The following is a 15,851-nucleotide window of genomic DNA, read 5'->3' on the forward strand; positions in this document are numbered from 1 at the left end:
GAGTCCTGCTTACAGAACGCGAACGAGATGCCACAGAAAAGAGTCCTACTTACAGAACGCGAACGAGATGCCACAGAAAAGAGTCCTGCTTACAGAACGCGAACGAGATGCCACAGAAAAGAGTCCTGCTTACAGAACGCGAACGAGATGCCACAGAAAAGAGTCCTACTTACAGAACGCGAACGAGATGCCACAGAAAAGAGTCCTGCTTAGAGAACACGAACGAGATGCCACAGCAAGTCTCCCTGGCCTATAGCTGTACTTTTCTGCTTTAACCGGTTTACTTGATTATTAACCAGTTATTCACATTTTCTTCAACCTCTAATCTTAAGAATTTTTTTAGCACTATGCAGGGGGCACCTGGGTGTCACTGTTGGTTAAGTTTCTGATTCTTAGTTCCTGCTCAGGTCATGATCTCAGGGTTGTGGGATCTAGCCCCGCATGGGGCTCTGCACTCAGCATGGAGTCTGCTTCAGATCCTCTCCCTCTCCTCCCCCTCCCCCCTCACATGCATACGTGCTGTCCATCTCCCTCTAAAATAAATACATAAAATCTTAGAAAAATAATTTTTAAGCACTATGCATCTCCCAAAATATTGTCACAAGTTTATATTGCCCATCCTTTTCCATGGAGGCCGCTTTCATATAAAAGAAGATCTTGTGCTTTATCCTGCCGTCATTTTAGTGGCAATACCTGATTTTACGAAATGCTCTATTACTCTTAGATTTGGTTAAAAATATTTTGGGAAATAGAATTTTTCTTGAATGTGTAAGCTCTTAAATGGTTTACAGACTTTTTTTTTTTTTTGCCTCCATCCCTACAAAAAGAAAAAAAATTGTCTTTCTGGTGAAAACCTGGTGAAAATAATCCAAATCTAGACTAACATTTAACCGAGACCTCAGCAAAGTATGGGTGCACCACTATGGCTAAAGATTTCTTCACTTTTTTCTTCTGACTTTTGGGTGTTTGACTGCAAATTTCTTCTACTGTAGATTTTCCTTCTGCAATATTAATAGCTACAGCAGGTTGCTGTCTTCCCACTGCAGGGATTTGGCACCAAAAAGAGCTGTGATGGCAGATGTACTCTCTCCTCTCCTCACATAGAGTTATTCCACTTTTTTCATGAAAAAAAAGTTCTAGGATTCAAAATTAAAGAAGGTATGGGTTTTGAAGAACAAAGCTCATACCAGCTGCTTAGCGACAACTCACCATTCTTTATAATAATACTAATGGAAAGGATCAATACTCTATTTAATACTGCTACTAATAAATAATCATGTTGCTTTCCATTTGGAGAATGTGAACGTGGGAAGACTGCCATTCCCGCTCCGCTCTTTGGTGCTTGAGTCTTCTCTGTAACGTTATTGTCACTGGCACTTTACAAGCCAGGTGCATCAGCTGGAAGTCTGTCAGGAACAGAATTCTGCTCAGTTTGATCAACTAGAGAGATCTTAATGAGAACGGTAGAGTCCTGGCAAGGTTAAGAAAACCAAAAGAGGATTTGGGGCACCCAGGGGCTGGCAGAGGGAGAATTATGAAGGATAAACGGAGGGAAGAATCTTTCTGGAGTCCTGTAAGAACTAGAGCAGTGGAGAAAGCCTTGGTGTTGAGAGAATGCTGCCACTGACGGAACCCCAGAATGGAAGCAGGGAAAGGACAGAGAAGAGATGCACCAGCTCCTGTCTTTCCGCTTCCCTCTCCTGCTGGTGCCCCCCACTGGCTAAGAAGCAGAGAGCAAAGGAACCCTGATGATGGAGTCTTTAAGGATCAGACGTCTGGAGCTGAAAGCCAGCAGCCAAAGGAAGAGAAAGAAGGGGAGATGGGGGAGGGGGAGGGCAAGTGGAGACTCAGCAGCACACAGGGTAGTATTTTAGATGCTTTAAATTAAGTTCCCTCTGTCATTTATCCCCGGAACAACCTGGCAGGTTCTGTTGCCATTTATAAATGAAGGAAGTAGAGATCAGACCCCTTCAAATGTGTTCAAGATACATGGGTAAGCAAGAGTGGAGCTGGAATGCATACCTAGATTTGTATATCCTCAAAGATGATGTTTTTAGACTCTACGTAACACTGATTTTAATACATTTTAACATGGGACCATACCATTTGCTGCTGTAAATTATTCAGCATAAATAATTGCCTTTGAGATAAAAATCAGACTCTCTCGCTTGGCATGGAAGGACCTTCAGTCTCTGGCCCGTTTCTTCTTTCCTTAGCCTCATTTTTCCCCTCATCCCAGCACATGAATCTGCTGGACAAATAATGAAAGGTGACCCTCAGGGGACAAGAGAAGATAGGACAAGTTTTCAGTTATCTGGATAGTGAGTAGGGAGTGAGAGACAAAAACACCCCCAACATATAACCTGGGAGATATTGGGGGGAGAAAAAGGCACAAATGTGCAATAAAAAAGTCTCTGAAACTTAGTTAATAGCCCTAGGACAGACGTTTGATTATCTTCCTTTCTTGCTGCTTTGTGTGCCTCCACTTCAAAAGGGAGAAGAAAATGAGAGGCACTGAGTGAAGAGGTGGAAGATGGAAGATGGAATAGGACAGTGGATTAGGAAGATAGACATGGACCGATGAGAAAAGCAAAACTGGGTGCCAGGAAGGGCAGTCGTGAAGGAGGTGCTCAGAGGGGGTAGAAGCTGCTGCGCTTGGGGAGGTTGGGTGGCAGAGAGAGGAGGGGGTTCCATCTGTCTCCCTGCTTCTTTTTCTTATCTTAACTGAGCCGCGGTCCCCTTAGAGTTTCCATGGAGTCTTAGAGGCTAAATGGGCTGGAATAAAAGCTGTGGAGTGTTATGTAAATGAGACCAGCCGGCAAAAAGACCCGGTGAGAAGGCAAAACATTTCTTGGAATACACATTGATGCAGCAATGAACAGAAAGATTGAATGAAAGTAGCCAGTTATGCTATGGTTAAAAGGCCTATTAGGTGTTACAAAATTTGGCTACTTAAATCTGCTTTGGTTTCATGATTTCCCTAGGGAAATTAAAAATTAATGTGAATATCAAGGTAAAAAAGAAGTAAAACTATGAAATTTTGCAAGTGTCTTCAAGTGTTGGGAACATTTTGTTATGTAGAATTAGTGAGGAGCTTTGCTTGACTAATAATGTGAGAACAGTAACAGCATATTTGGCATATGTGGGTTTAAAAATATTATTCATAGGTAGCATATGTCACGGGGGACTTCAGAATATGAAATAAAAATTTAAAATTGTGGCAGAATTTGAAGGAATTAAGATTTTCATTTAAACATGTAAACACCCCCATTCTTTTTCCCTAGTTATAGCATAAGGAGATTTGGTGTAATTATAGTCTGGTGCTGTTGTGGAAGAAAGAAAAAATTAACAGACCTTTTTTTTCTCCCCCCCCCAAGAAGAGATGGAAACATCTAGAAAGCTTGAGAGCTACTTTATGTGCCAGCAGTAATAGCATATGTAAGTTTAAATAAAGTATTGAAAGCAACTTTTGCCCTCTAGTGATAAAGGATTTTGCTATGCACTTCAGTGTGGTATTTAAGTTTTCATTTGGCAGTAGATGGAAAATCTCTCTTTTCCACAGCGTATAAAGCTTTGACAATTGTTCTTCAGAGGTTGCATTGTAGATTAGGAATTAGAGTCTCAGGAATCTGGAGGAGCCCGTATGCCAGAACCTAAACTGCAAAGACCAGTTTTTTAAAATATATTAACAGTAGATTTGGAGTCAGCACTTAAACTTGTTTTGAAGAGTGGTAAAATTGAATCCTAGGCCGTCCTATTTACCTCCTTTTGTGTGGAAATGGATATTAGAAGATTGTTGGGTCTTTTGGTTTGTTTTTGTTTTACCACTACATTATCAACAGTTTTCTTGAAAGAAAGTAGGTGGCTACAAAATGGTAGATTCGTTAATTATTTGCATGATATTATTATTGTTTTCCCATTTAATAGCATTTACCCATATCCCGAGCAAATAGCGTGCATGAAAATCAAGGGGTTATTTTAGAATGGAAAAATACATCAGAATATAGGAATATTGGAAATATTAACTATTATTTCTTTTCCCTGGGCAATTCCTGATTGCTAAGGGTAAGCCTGTAAGAGGTGGGCTTTGGACAAACAGGATGGGCTTGTTTTCCCTTTTCTGCATTAACAGAGCCCAAGTCTAGATTTGAGTGTGAAGGTTGAATTGTACCGTAGCTGGTAGTATCTCCCAAGGATCCAAAAGAGAGATAGTTATGCAAGAGCAATATCACATCCAAGACAATATGAGCAATGATGATTTAAAATGAGGTGATTTCTTCAAATATTTGAGAAGCAGTCAAGCAGTTTTGGTCTATTTCTATATTGTACTTATTTTCTCACACAGGCATCAACTTTACTAGACCATAAGCTTTGGGAAGTCAGAGCCTATGTCTTATTCATTTTTGCATCTGTAGCTCTTAGCCCAATTCCTGACACATGTGTGCACTTAATACAATTATTAGATAAAATAATGCCTGGTCATAGAGAAAAGGAAGCATGGAAATAAAACTGAGTGACACACTATATGTTCTTGTTCACATGTGAGATCTCCACCTCCTGAAAAGATAATTTCACCCACTACATCATGAGAGGGTAGCATCGTCTCCCTGCTAACCATCAGGCATAAGTTTGGTTTCCAGGAACTCCTGGGCACCTAGGGCAGTCCTAGAGGGAGATGGTAGATGGAGTCCCGCAAAGGCAGATGGTAGAAATAGTGGAAGTCATATGTAATTGAGTGGACTAACTCATGTCTCCGGTGTGAGACTAGCTCCAGAAATCCTTGGGAGTGAAACTTCAAGGGGGTTGGGATATCTGGGTTATTGATATCAAGTTAATTCCTTTGTGCTGTTGGATTGTGAGATCTAGGAAAACTTCCCAATACTTCATAATAGATTTGTTATTACTTCCTAAGGGCTAGACCTCACCCATGGCATCAATTCAGAGAAACTTTCAAAGGGCACATAAGATTTTTCTTTTAAACAGCAGGTTAAGCCTACATTATAAAGAATTAATATGGGGGGCACCTGGGTGGCTCAGTTGATTAAGCATTTGATTTCCACTGGGGTCCTGATCTTGGGGTTCTGAGGTCGCGCCCTGAATCAGGCTCCCTGCCCAGAGGGGAGTCTGCTTCTCCCTCTCCACCTGCCCCTACCCCTACTCATTCTCTCTCTCTCAAAAATAAAATCTTAAAAAAATTAATATGGTTACCGTATATTGATATTGACTAGACTTATCTGCTCCTAATTATAGAATCCTAGCTTCTGATTTGCTTAGCCTCATTGACCTGGGGACGAAGAGCCTTGTTAATGAGGATGGTTCTCATCATAAAATCCCTGATGTTCTTGCCATAGCATCTGTTTTTCTTAAACAATTGTTGTTTCTTAACACTCGTGGCACTAATTGCAATGTTGAGGGTTAATAACATTTACATGCATTAGTTGATTCACATTTATTTGTGTGCAAACTGTTGGTAGAAAACATTAATAGAAGAGTACAGGAGATTTTTTTTATTTAAGAAAATCTGGTCTGTGTACATGAAATTTATAAAATAAGTGATTGCTGAGTAATTGATTATAAGAAGATTCTCCATGATAATTTAAATATTGATTACCAAATATATTAGAAATACAATTAAAAAAATTTCATAGCATTTTCTACAAAAATAACCTCAACCTCTTATGGAGGTAGCCAAAGATAGATCAAGAACAATGTTAAAAACCATGTAAAATATGGAGGAATATTTTAATAATATGTAAAGATATAATATATCTTCTATTATAAAGGCACAACATTTTCTCAACTCTAAAATGTTATCTACAATTTAATTATGGCACTTTGAAAAAACAGAAATACTACCATAAAGATATACATGTAATGTGTTATGCATTCAGAAACAGGCAAGTGTATAAATATGCACTTATTAGAAATTGTGAAGTAAATGGAGATTTCTTCTGTATCCTGGAGGGAAAGACTAGATATAATGATGATATTAATTTTTTTTCAAAATTAATCTTAAAAAGCAATGATATAAAGACTAAGGATATTTGCATGGAATCTGACAAACTAATGCTAAAGTTTATTGTAAACAATAGCCAAGAAAATTTGGAAATCCTGGGGGGTGGGGAGGATGCCCTAACAGATTATATTTTAAAGGTAGATTTTCAAAAAAACAATAGATAGTCACATAGATTAAAGAAAACAAAGTAAACCAGAAATGTGTGTGTGTGTTTGGAATATGGCAATTTTGTATATAAAATTGATATTTCAAGTCAGCAGAGAAAATTCAAATTATTTAATAAGTGGTTTAAGATAGCTAGGCACTTATTAGGAAAGAAATTAAGCTATTATATCACAGATATTTACATATTAATTTCAAATAAACGTATAAAATGTAAAAAATGAAATTATAAGTATTTTAAAAGAAAATGTAGACAGATGAATTTATAAGCTTAGGTAATGGAAGTCCTTCCTAAACATGACTGAATGCCAGAAAGATAAAATGAAGAGGACAAATTGATTTAATTATATAAAAATTAAAAACTTGCCTACAGAAAAGACATCATAAACAAAGTTAAAAGATTAACATTAGGATGAGACAAAATACATGCAATGTACACCACAGATAAAGATTAATATTCTTCATAAAGTGTTCCTACATATGAGAACAGAATGCAAATAATACATTGTATAAGAATCACAAATGGCCAGAAAGTAAATGAAAAGAATACCAAACTCATTACTAATCAGAGAATTACAAATTAATGCAATTAAATTCTATCTTTACTTTCCCTTTTGGCTTTTCAGGATACAAAAGATTAAAAACCCTAATCACACATAGTACGGATGTGGAAAAATGGGACATTGTACTGCTTGTTAGTGTTTCAAGATCTGCTTCTAGAAATATGTTCCGTGTAAATGCTTGCTGTCTTGTGGTTCCCCTCTGGAAGGCCATGTTCAAGCATCCACCCAAATTTGTTTCAGATGTCTAGATGCCACACATGTACTGAGAGACTTATTACTCACATAATCAGGCTTTCTAGGGACAGCAGGGTAGACTCCCAAGCAAGTCTGAAATGGATTGAGAGAGCAGTGAAGTCAGTGGCTAGGGATTTTTATTGTAGTTAGTGGGTGGGACTGGGGAGAGGGTGCTTGTGTGGGAGACAGAAGGTACATGGTCTTTTTTTTTTTTTTGAGATTTATTTATTTATTTGAGAGAGAGTGAGAGTATGGAGCGGGAGGGGCAGAGGGAGAGGAAGAGAATCTCAAGCTGACTCTCCGCCGAGTGTAGAGCCCCACCTGGGGCTTGATCTCACACCCCTGAGATCATGACTTGGGCAGAAACCAAAGGTTGGACTCTCAATCGACTGCACCACCCAGGCACCCTGAAGCGTGATCTTTACTATTAGCTTCCCCAGAGAAGAGGGTGATGTGAGGCTTTAAAGCCGTCAGCAGTCAAACATCAAAAAGTGGAGTCAGACTCTTCATTATACTTGCACATACACTCATATATACATTTACCAGGACATTCATTATCATATAATAATTCAAACACAACAACACAGTAAGTGCTGGACCATGCCTATTATGGAGTGCTATGCTGTAAGAAAAAATATATAATGGAGTACGTCTGTGAGTCCTGACATGGGAAGATGTCCACGATATATTATCAAGTTAAAAAATACATAAATATAGGCATATGCGTATAGTATGATCCTTTTTATGCAAAAAATGAAAATACAGTTTTTAAGATGATTTTTTATTTATGATTAATGTAAAACCAGGATTACTTGGGGGCCTGCTTAGGGTTGGTGTCTGACTTAAACACGAAACCCAGCATGCAAAATAATTAAATAATTTATATCTTCACCATCACCATTGGAGGGAAAAAACAAAACACAAGAGCAGATGGAGATGAGGACATGGATGATACAGTCACAGCATTCAGTAACAATAGAGCAAAATTTTGGAAATCTTTGCAGTCCTTTACCTACCAATTTTTTCCTGACATTGCAGGGACTTTCTGATCTTTTCTCCTGACTCCTTCTCCTGTTCCTCCAGCATACCCACAGCACAGTGAAGCTAGCTAGCCAAACTCATTTAAATCTCTCTAGGAGCTTCTCATTTTTGTATGTATTATTTCCTTTCTCCCTTCAGAAGCTCACTTCTCTTCCTTACGTGAAAAATCCACCTACCTCTCTGACATCTCCCTCACTCACTCGTGACTCCTACCACCCAGACATAACTACCATGATGTTTTATATTTCTAAACAAGACAGTTTGCAGAGGGAGAAGCAGGGTCTCCCCTGAGCAGGGAGCCTGACGCAGGGCTCGATCCCGGGACTTGGGGATCATGACCTGAGCTGAAGGCAGACACTTAACTGACTGAGCCACCCAGGCACCCCATAGAATATATATTTGTAATATGGTTTCCATTTTATGTTTTGCATTTTTGATTTAACATTATTGTATTTTTCTCTATATCATTCAGTAGCTGGCCCTAATTGAAAACAAGTTGTGTGACTGTATTATCATAACTATATTATCATGCTGTAACCATAATCAGAAGAGAAGACTTAGTCAAACAGAAATTTAAATTAACTTGCCCAAAGTTGGGAAGTTGCTGAGTGGAGGAGCCACAGCTGACCTCATGTAATCTGCCTTTAGGACAAGGTCAGAACCCCAGTGCTCTACTCTTCCCTGGGGGCAAGTTCCTATTGAGAAAATTCTCCATTTGTGTTTGGGAATTACTTTAGGGATTTTTTTAGAGAGTGTTACAAAATGTTTCTGTTACTCCTGACACCCCTCAGTTATAATTGCACCCCTGCCTTAGGGCACCCACTGGCAGTGACATGTGGCCAATGTCTTTTGGCTATTATGGTCTACAAGATAGTGCATAGTGGGGCACTGGCTGACCTACTTTGTGCAAGACTCTGGAATTAGTATGGGGAATTCTTCTTGGGTCATAACAAGAAATCTCAGTTCACATCGCTGATGAGAAGTATGAATACTAATCCCAGATGTGTGCCCTTCCAAGGGAGATTTGTTTTTATTGTCATTACTTTGTTTTTGTTTTTAAATATAACCGTTTTACCATTTTTTATACAACTCAACAGGCACAGGTCATTATTTGGAAAATATTAAATGCTGTAAAATGCTTATACCACACTCTCCTTTATTTGTCCTTTGTTAATGTATTTAATGAGTTATACTCATGGGATAGTATTTACTTATGCACATATAGGAAAACCAAAGTAGCTCTTTGTAAAGACTGATAATTTTTATGTACAGACATGATTTTTGTTCCCCAAATTAATTAAAAACATGCACACACAATTTTTTGTTCCTAGTTTTCATAATTGTTGTATACTATAGTACAGTTGTAGCTAACAACGAACCAAACTTTCCATTATAGCATTGTTTTTCTAAGGGTATAACTCAGTTTGTCAAATTTCCCTCCAAGGCCGAAATGTAACTTATTGTACAAGCTATTAAGCCCAGGAGCAATTTTTTTGGAAAAAATTAGTTTGACCATTTTTTTAAGCTCCAAGAGGGAAAAATAAATATGAAGGACTTTTTTTTTTATTGCTTTTCTTTTACAGCTTTAAAGAATGGCTTTGTTACATTGTATGATTTATGCATCCATGTAGAGAACAAAAACAAGAAATTCTTTTTAACAAACAACTTTGTCTTTTCTTTTTTTTTTAAAGATTTTATTTATTCATGAGAGACAGAGAGAGAGAGAGAGAGAGAGAGAGGCAGAGGGAGAAGCAGCTCCCAAGGAGCAGGGAGCCCGATGTGGGACTCGATCCCAGGACCCTGGGATCATGACCTGAGCCGAAGGCAGACGCTTAACCATCTGAGCCACCCAGGCGCCCACCACTTTGTCTTTTCTGAAATAAAATACAATGGAGGAAATCCATCTGTAGTTGATAGCTAGAATCTTTTATTTGAATGCAGCCAGAGAGCACTAATTTTATCATAGGATTTAAACCTTTATTGGAGCAAATCACAGAGAGTTCAAGGGGTAACTAATATCTATTACCTGCGATGAATTACCATGTTAGACATAGGCAGAAAGACCTTTGATATCTGGGACTGAATGCAGCTAAGAAAATGACAATTCATATTTCAAGACACTTTTGTTTGTGTTAATTTGCCAACCTGTTTTTTTTAAATTAATTATTTTTCTGATGTAGTGTTCCATGATTCATTGTTTGCGTATAACACCCAGTGCTCCACGCAGAACGTGCCCTCTTTAATACCCATCACCAGGCCAACACAACCCCCCACCCCCCTCCCCTCTAGAACCCTCAGTTTGTTTCTCAGAGTCCATAGTCTCTCATGGTTCGTCTCCCCCCTCAGATTCCCCCCTTCATTTTTCCCTTCCTGCTATCTTCTTCTTCTTCCTTTTTTTTTTTTTAAACATATAATGTATTATTTGTTTCAGAGGTACAGGTCTGTGATTCATCAGTCTTACACAGTTCACAGTGCTCACCATACCACATACCCTCCCCAATGTCCATCACCCAGCCACCCCATCCCTCCCACCCCCCCACCGCTCCAGCAACTCTCAGTTGTTCCTGAGATTAAGAATTCCTCATATCAGTGAGGTCATATGTTACGTGTCTTTCTCTGATTGACTTATTTCGCTTAGCATAGTACCCTCTAGTTCTGTCCACGTCGTCACAAATGGCAAGATTTCGTTTTTTTTTTTTTTTTGATGGCTGCATAATATTCCATTGTGTATATATACCACATCTTCTTTATCCGTTCATCTGTTGGTGGACATCTGGGCTCTTTCCACAGTCTGGCTATTGTGGACATTGCTGCTATAAACATTGGGGTGCACGTACCCCTTCGGACCCCTACATTTGTATCTTTGGGGTAAATACCCAGTAGTGCAATTGCTGGATCGTAGGGTAGCTCTATTTTCAACTGTTTGAGGAACCTCCACACTGTTTTCCGGAGTGGCTGCACCAGCTTGCATTCCCACCAACAGTGTAGGAGGGTTCCCCTTTCTCCACATCCCTGCCAACATCTGTCGTTCCCTGACTTGTTCATTTTAGCCATTCTGACGGGTGTGAGGTTGCCAACCTGTTTTTATATGTATTAACTTCGGGCAGAGATCGCTTAGATGACATGGACTCAGGACAGTGCTCCGTTCTTTTCTCAAGTTAGACATAAGGATCACTTAAGGACTACTTAATACCTTGTGGGTTTCATTTAATTTTGTCCATCGGATAGTACCCTTAAGCTGAATTAATCAAAAGATTCTTTAAAGACTAGAACTGGTAAGCATAAAAATCTAAGTTATGCATATTCACTTTCTTGGTTTAATCAGCTCCATGAAGGGATCACGTCTAAACTTAGGGTCGTTTGATTCTGAACATGGTGAGTTTTTCCTTCTCTTTTTATCCCATTTGTGCAAAGAAATAATTACCAAGAAACAAAGTAAGAAAGGAAGAAAGGGCAGTGTCTGTTCCAGGCTGAACACTCTAAACAAGATTTCCCATTTATTTCTCGTTCACACTGGTGTACAACCTTGACTTAATTGTCAGAGCAGTGGAGAACAAAGTGAAGCCTGAGAGAAGAAGGGCTCTGGAGAGGCAGGGACCGTGTCGCTGATTTGGGTTGAGTGGTTGCCATTAAACGGCAATTGTGTCATTTTGGGTAGTCTAAAAGCTCTCAGAGTACACAGGGACAAAGATAAGGGGCAAAGGGGAAGGGACAGGAGGGGAATAAGGGCTGTGTAGAGTGAAAGGGGCGTTAAGACCCTTCAGCTTTCTTCCCTCCTTCCCTCCTTTCTTAATCCCTCCCTCCCTTCCTTTCTTTGTTCTCCCAAGTAGTCTGCCTCTTCCTGTCAGAGAAAGCCAGGATGTCTTTGGCTGTTCAGCTTTAGGAATGGAGCAAATTAGACTTTGATCTGGGGCCTATTTTACTGTTTGTATCTCTGCTTATACCTGAAAACATTGAACTGATTTCTTAAGGTTCTTCTGTTTCTGAATGTACTTTATTAGTAGAATTTGTAATATACAAATAATATTTCTACTTTTTTAGACTTGTTTTGTAGAGATACTGGTTTGAGAAGAGAGGAGTGTAGTTTTTCAATAACAAATACAAATATCAGTATCTCTTCTTTCATTCACTCATCAATTAACTTACTAAACAGACATTTATTGAGTGCTTAACTATGTTTCAGCCACTGCCTTAGGCTCTGCAGATTCAGCAGTGATACTGTGTATGTAACATTTTAACTGTCTCATTGTTTCTGCAGGGGAAAGGTTGATATAATGGGCATTTTTCTGTTAGGCATTCTTTGTATCAAAAAACAGTGTTAGTCATTCCTGCTCAGTGAACTCAGGAGGGTCAAGCTAAGTTTATTGTGAGGATACATGTGGCAGTGAAGGAAGCTGGGATGCTCCAGGAATCCAAGTACAGAAACCTTGTTTCTTAGCCTAATAGAAGCTGGAGCTGAAAGTGAGGCAGCTCTAGACTTTACTGATCTCCATACCGATGTTCCGTCATTAATGTGCTCTACTGGTCTGCACTTCTTTGTCCATGTTCTTCTTCCTTGGCATCAGCATCTTCTCTATCCCCCAACACCATAGGGCTTTGTAGCTTCCTTACTACTTTTGATTTCCCACGTACTTCCAACTTTAGCTCTTACTGCTTACTATTTGATTTATTTATTTCCAAGGCAGAATATCTGGCTAGCTCAGCTAAGTCTAGCAGTACTCTGCTTGGGAAGGGCAATGTGGAGTAGGCTCAGTCATAGGTCCTCTGAGCCCCACTGCCTTTGGGTCTTTCTGCCTTTGGCCCAATCATGTCTTTGACACTGGGGGGTGGAAGCAAGGGCTCATTCTGTGACATAGAACAGGTGTGTCTAAGGTCATTCCTCAGCAGGGCAACCTTGGGAAGGGTCTGGAGCACGCTAGTCGTGTAATTGTTGAATAAAAAATATAAGATTTTTGTCGACATTGGAATAGATAGGAAATAATTGACGTTTTAGATAGAAATTTGGTCCATTTTGTGAAAAAATAAACTGTCTTGGGCTATAATGTAGAGGTCATTGAGATTTGTGGTTTTTCCTGATTAACTGTCAATATATTGAAGCATCTACTTTTCTGAATACATTCATATGCATATGACAAAATGCCTGCAAGTTTGACTTGTGGTATCATCTGAGTGATGCTGGGAAGGTACGTAAATATTTTGTCAGAGAACAACCTGACTCTTTGAAATTCTAATCATCATAGATGGTGTGCTGCAGTAGTCCTAATTTACCTTCTTATACAAAGAAGCTAAGGAAGGATAAGGTCCAACCTCAAGGATATCAGCATCTGCCTGGAATGTTCTTTGCTAGCCTCATTGAATGGCTTGTTCATTAACATTCAGGTTTCAAAGCAGTCATTCCTGTTCACCCTATTCAGTTGGATTCTCATCTTATTGTCCGTTTCTGGTGGACAATTTTCTTCCTAGAACTTACCACAGTTTGTAGTTACCTTTTTATTTATCAGTTGTGTGTTTGTTTATATCTTTATCACTAGAATATGATAAAGTGAGGGTAGGGCTCTTGACAGTCTTATGAATGGGTCTATTCCAGCTGAGTGCCTGGCACAAAACAGCATGTAATAAATATTTGTGGGGTAAAAGAATTGAAGAATCAATGACTGAACACAAGGAAGATTGGGTCAGATTCCCAGGGGTTTGGGAGTACCTGGAGGTAGACACAGACGCTTGGGTGGGAGGTAAAGGAGTGAATCATCTCTTTTTGCGCCCATTCTCCCCAGAGTGCCCTAGCATTTTTCACATTTCCTCTGTGCTATTCCAAAGTATCTCTCATGGCATAGGTCCCCAACACTGTCAGCTGCTTTTAAGTCATGAAGTCAGATTTCTTGGGAATGATTACAAACCCAATATAGTCACTGTTCCTAGTTAAATGCCCTACTGAGGACATGGTAATATCCCTGCCTTATCTTTTCCATCCTATAAGAGTATAAGGATATTCTATAAGGATATGCCTTTGTGTAAGATAATTTCAATATACATGGACAGAATATCTTCTTGCCAAAATGTACTCTATCATGCAATATAGCCAATGATCATTTTAAGTAAAATTTTTGTAGAGAATTTAAATCTCGTAAAGTTCAGTTTATTGTGTACAAAATGCCTGGCATATGCTGAGACCAGTGCAGGAAATTTTCTTTTTTTTTAGAGAGAGAGAGCCCAAGTAGAGAGGGGGACGAGGGAGAGAGAGAACCTCAGGTGGGCTCCATACCCAGTGCAGAGTCCAGTGCAGGGCCCGAGGTGGGGTTTGATTTCCTAAACCCGAGATCGTGACCTGAGCTGAAACCAAGAGTCGGTTGTTTGACTGAACCACCCAAGCTGTCCACTGTGCGGGAAATTTTTAAAAAGAACTTATTGCTGTTACTTCTTGGTGAAATAATTTAATTAAACAATTATATTATTTAGGAGAATCTAGAACTTAATGTTAAAGTGAGTATATACATAATATGTGGGTTAAGAAGTCAGAGGGCAAAAGTATTAGTGTAGATTAGAGTTGCTAATAGCAGTCATTTGAAGAGTCAAGCTTGAATGTTTTTTGAATGGAAGGAGAGAATGAAACAAGATGTGGGAATCCTGTTGAGGTTTGTAATGGTCACATGAACCTACTATGGGTTGAGATCAGAGTCTCCTTTGAAATACAAAGATAATCCTGACACTGGCCATCTATTCTTAGAAAGGCCTATGGGACTCAGTCTCTCTGTTTTACCAGGGAAGTCAGATTGCCTAAATTCATGGCATTCTATGTTGATTTCCTTTTTTTTTTTTTTCTCCTTGGACCCTAATAAAGTCATGCTCCAGCTTTGTTTCAGCTAGGAGTGAGGAAAAGGTGGAGGGCATCTCCACTTAGGATGATATAAAATTGAGAGAAGTCCTACTTTTGTGCTCAGTATGAGGACACAGTTCTGATCTGTGAGAGATTCCCAAGGGAAAAGTGATTTTTGGCTTTCATTCAGCCTGGACTCAGCCTGGCTGTCCTTTCCTGTCTGGAATGCTGTGTTTTGTTCCTAGTACAGAAGTCAGTGATGCTATAAACTCCACCTATAACCAGTTTGGGTCTTTGCTTCCTCTTATGGATATTTATTTCAACCAGAATTGTTTTGTTTTCTTTCTTATGATATCTCATGTCATATCTCCCATCTGATTACCACCTTCTATTTGGCTCTTAAGCTGTAGCGCATGTCTGTCTTGGCTGGAGCTACCCACACCTGGTGTCCTGCCCCAGGAAAGTTGGTAAGCTGGTCCACCTGCCTATATCTGTAGCCTTAGATTTTGAGACCATGTAGATGGTGGAGAAGCTTGGCTTGACTTAAAATATAAACTCAGTGATGTTTTATCAAAAACTGTTACTAAGCTATCCCCTTACAGGGAGGAAAGTTGCATCTGTCAGGTACCTCAGTATTTTACTTGTTGATTAATTGTATTTTTGTATTATTATTTTATGTTAGTTATTTTATTATAATTCAGTGATATTCTAGAACACATCTGCTGAATTAATTTCACTTTGCTTAAGAAACATGGCAACAATGTGTTAGGGAATGTGTATGATTGAGTATATGTCTGTACACACAACACATATGCACCCACACATATTTTTGTCCATACTTAGAACAAAATCCCAAGTATTTTTATATTGTGATAATTAGAAAAAACTGACCTATATGGTTCTAAAAGAGTTTAATGTTCTTGAATTCCTTAGCCACAAAATATTTTCTGATGTGTTTATCTGTAGGCTTTTTGAAAATGATGTGGTTCTCTTGATAAATCCCTGGCCTACTTGTTTATCA

The 15,851-nt window shown here is 39.0% G+C and overlaps 1 long non-coding RNA gene across 6 annotated transcripts in view; it reads left to right on the top strand.

The window, feature by feature from the left end:
- The window catches only part of LOC141371526 (uncharacterized), a 129,345-nt gene that overhangs the window by 1,990 nt on the left and 111,504 nt on the right, over nucleotides 1-15,851 (top strand). For 5 of the 6 annotated variants that reach the window (XR_012376541.1, XR_012376535.1, XR_012376537.1 and 2 more), the window contains exon 2: nucleotides 16-278. This is a non-coding gene — a long non-coding RNA (uncharacterized lncRNA). The remainder of the gene's footprint in view (nucleotides 1-15; nucleotides 279-15,851) is intronic. The other variant, XR_012376536.1, reaches the window with a different exon arrangement.

Source organism: Callorhinus ursinus, unplaced genomic scaffold, assembly GCF_003265705.2.
Source record: "Callorhinus ursinus isolate GAN/ISIS: 27379988/994484 unplaced genomic scaffold, GSC_fseal_2.0 scaffold3, whole genome shotgun sequence".
In the NCBI taxonomy this organism is placed as follows: domain Eukaryota; kingdom Metazoa; phylum Chordata; class Mammalia; order Carnivora; family Otariidae; genus Callorhinus; species Callorhinus ursinus.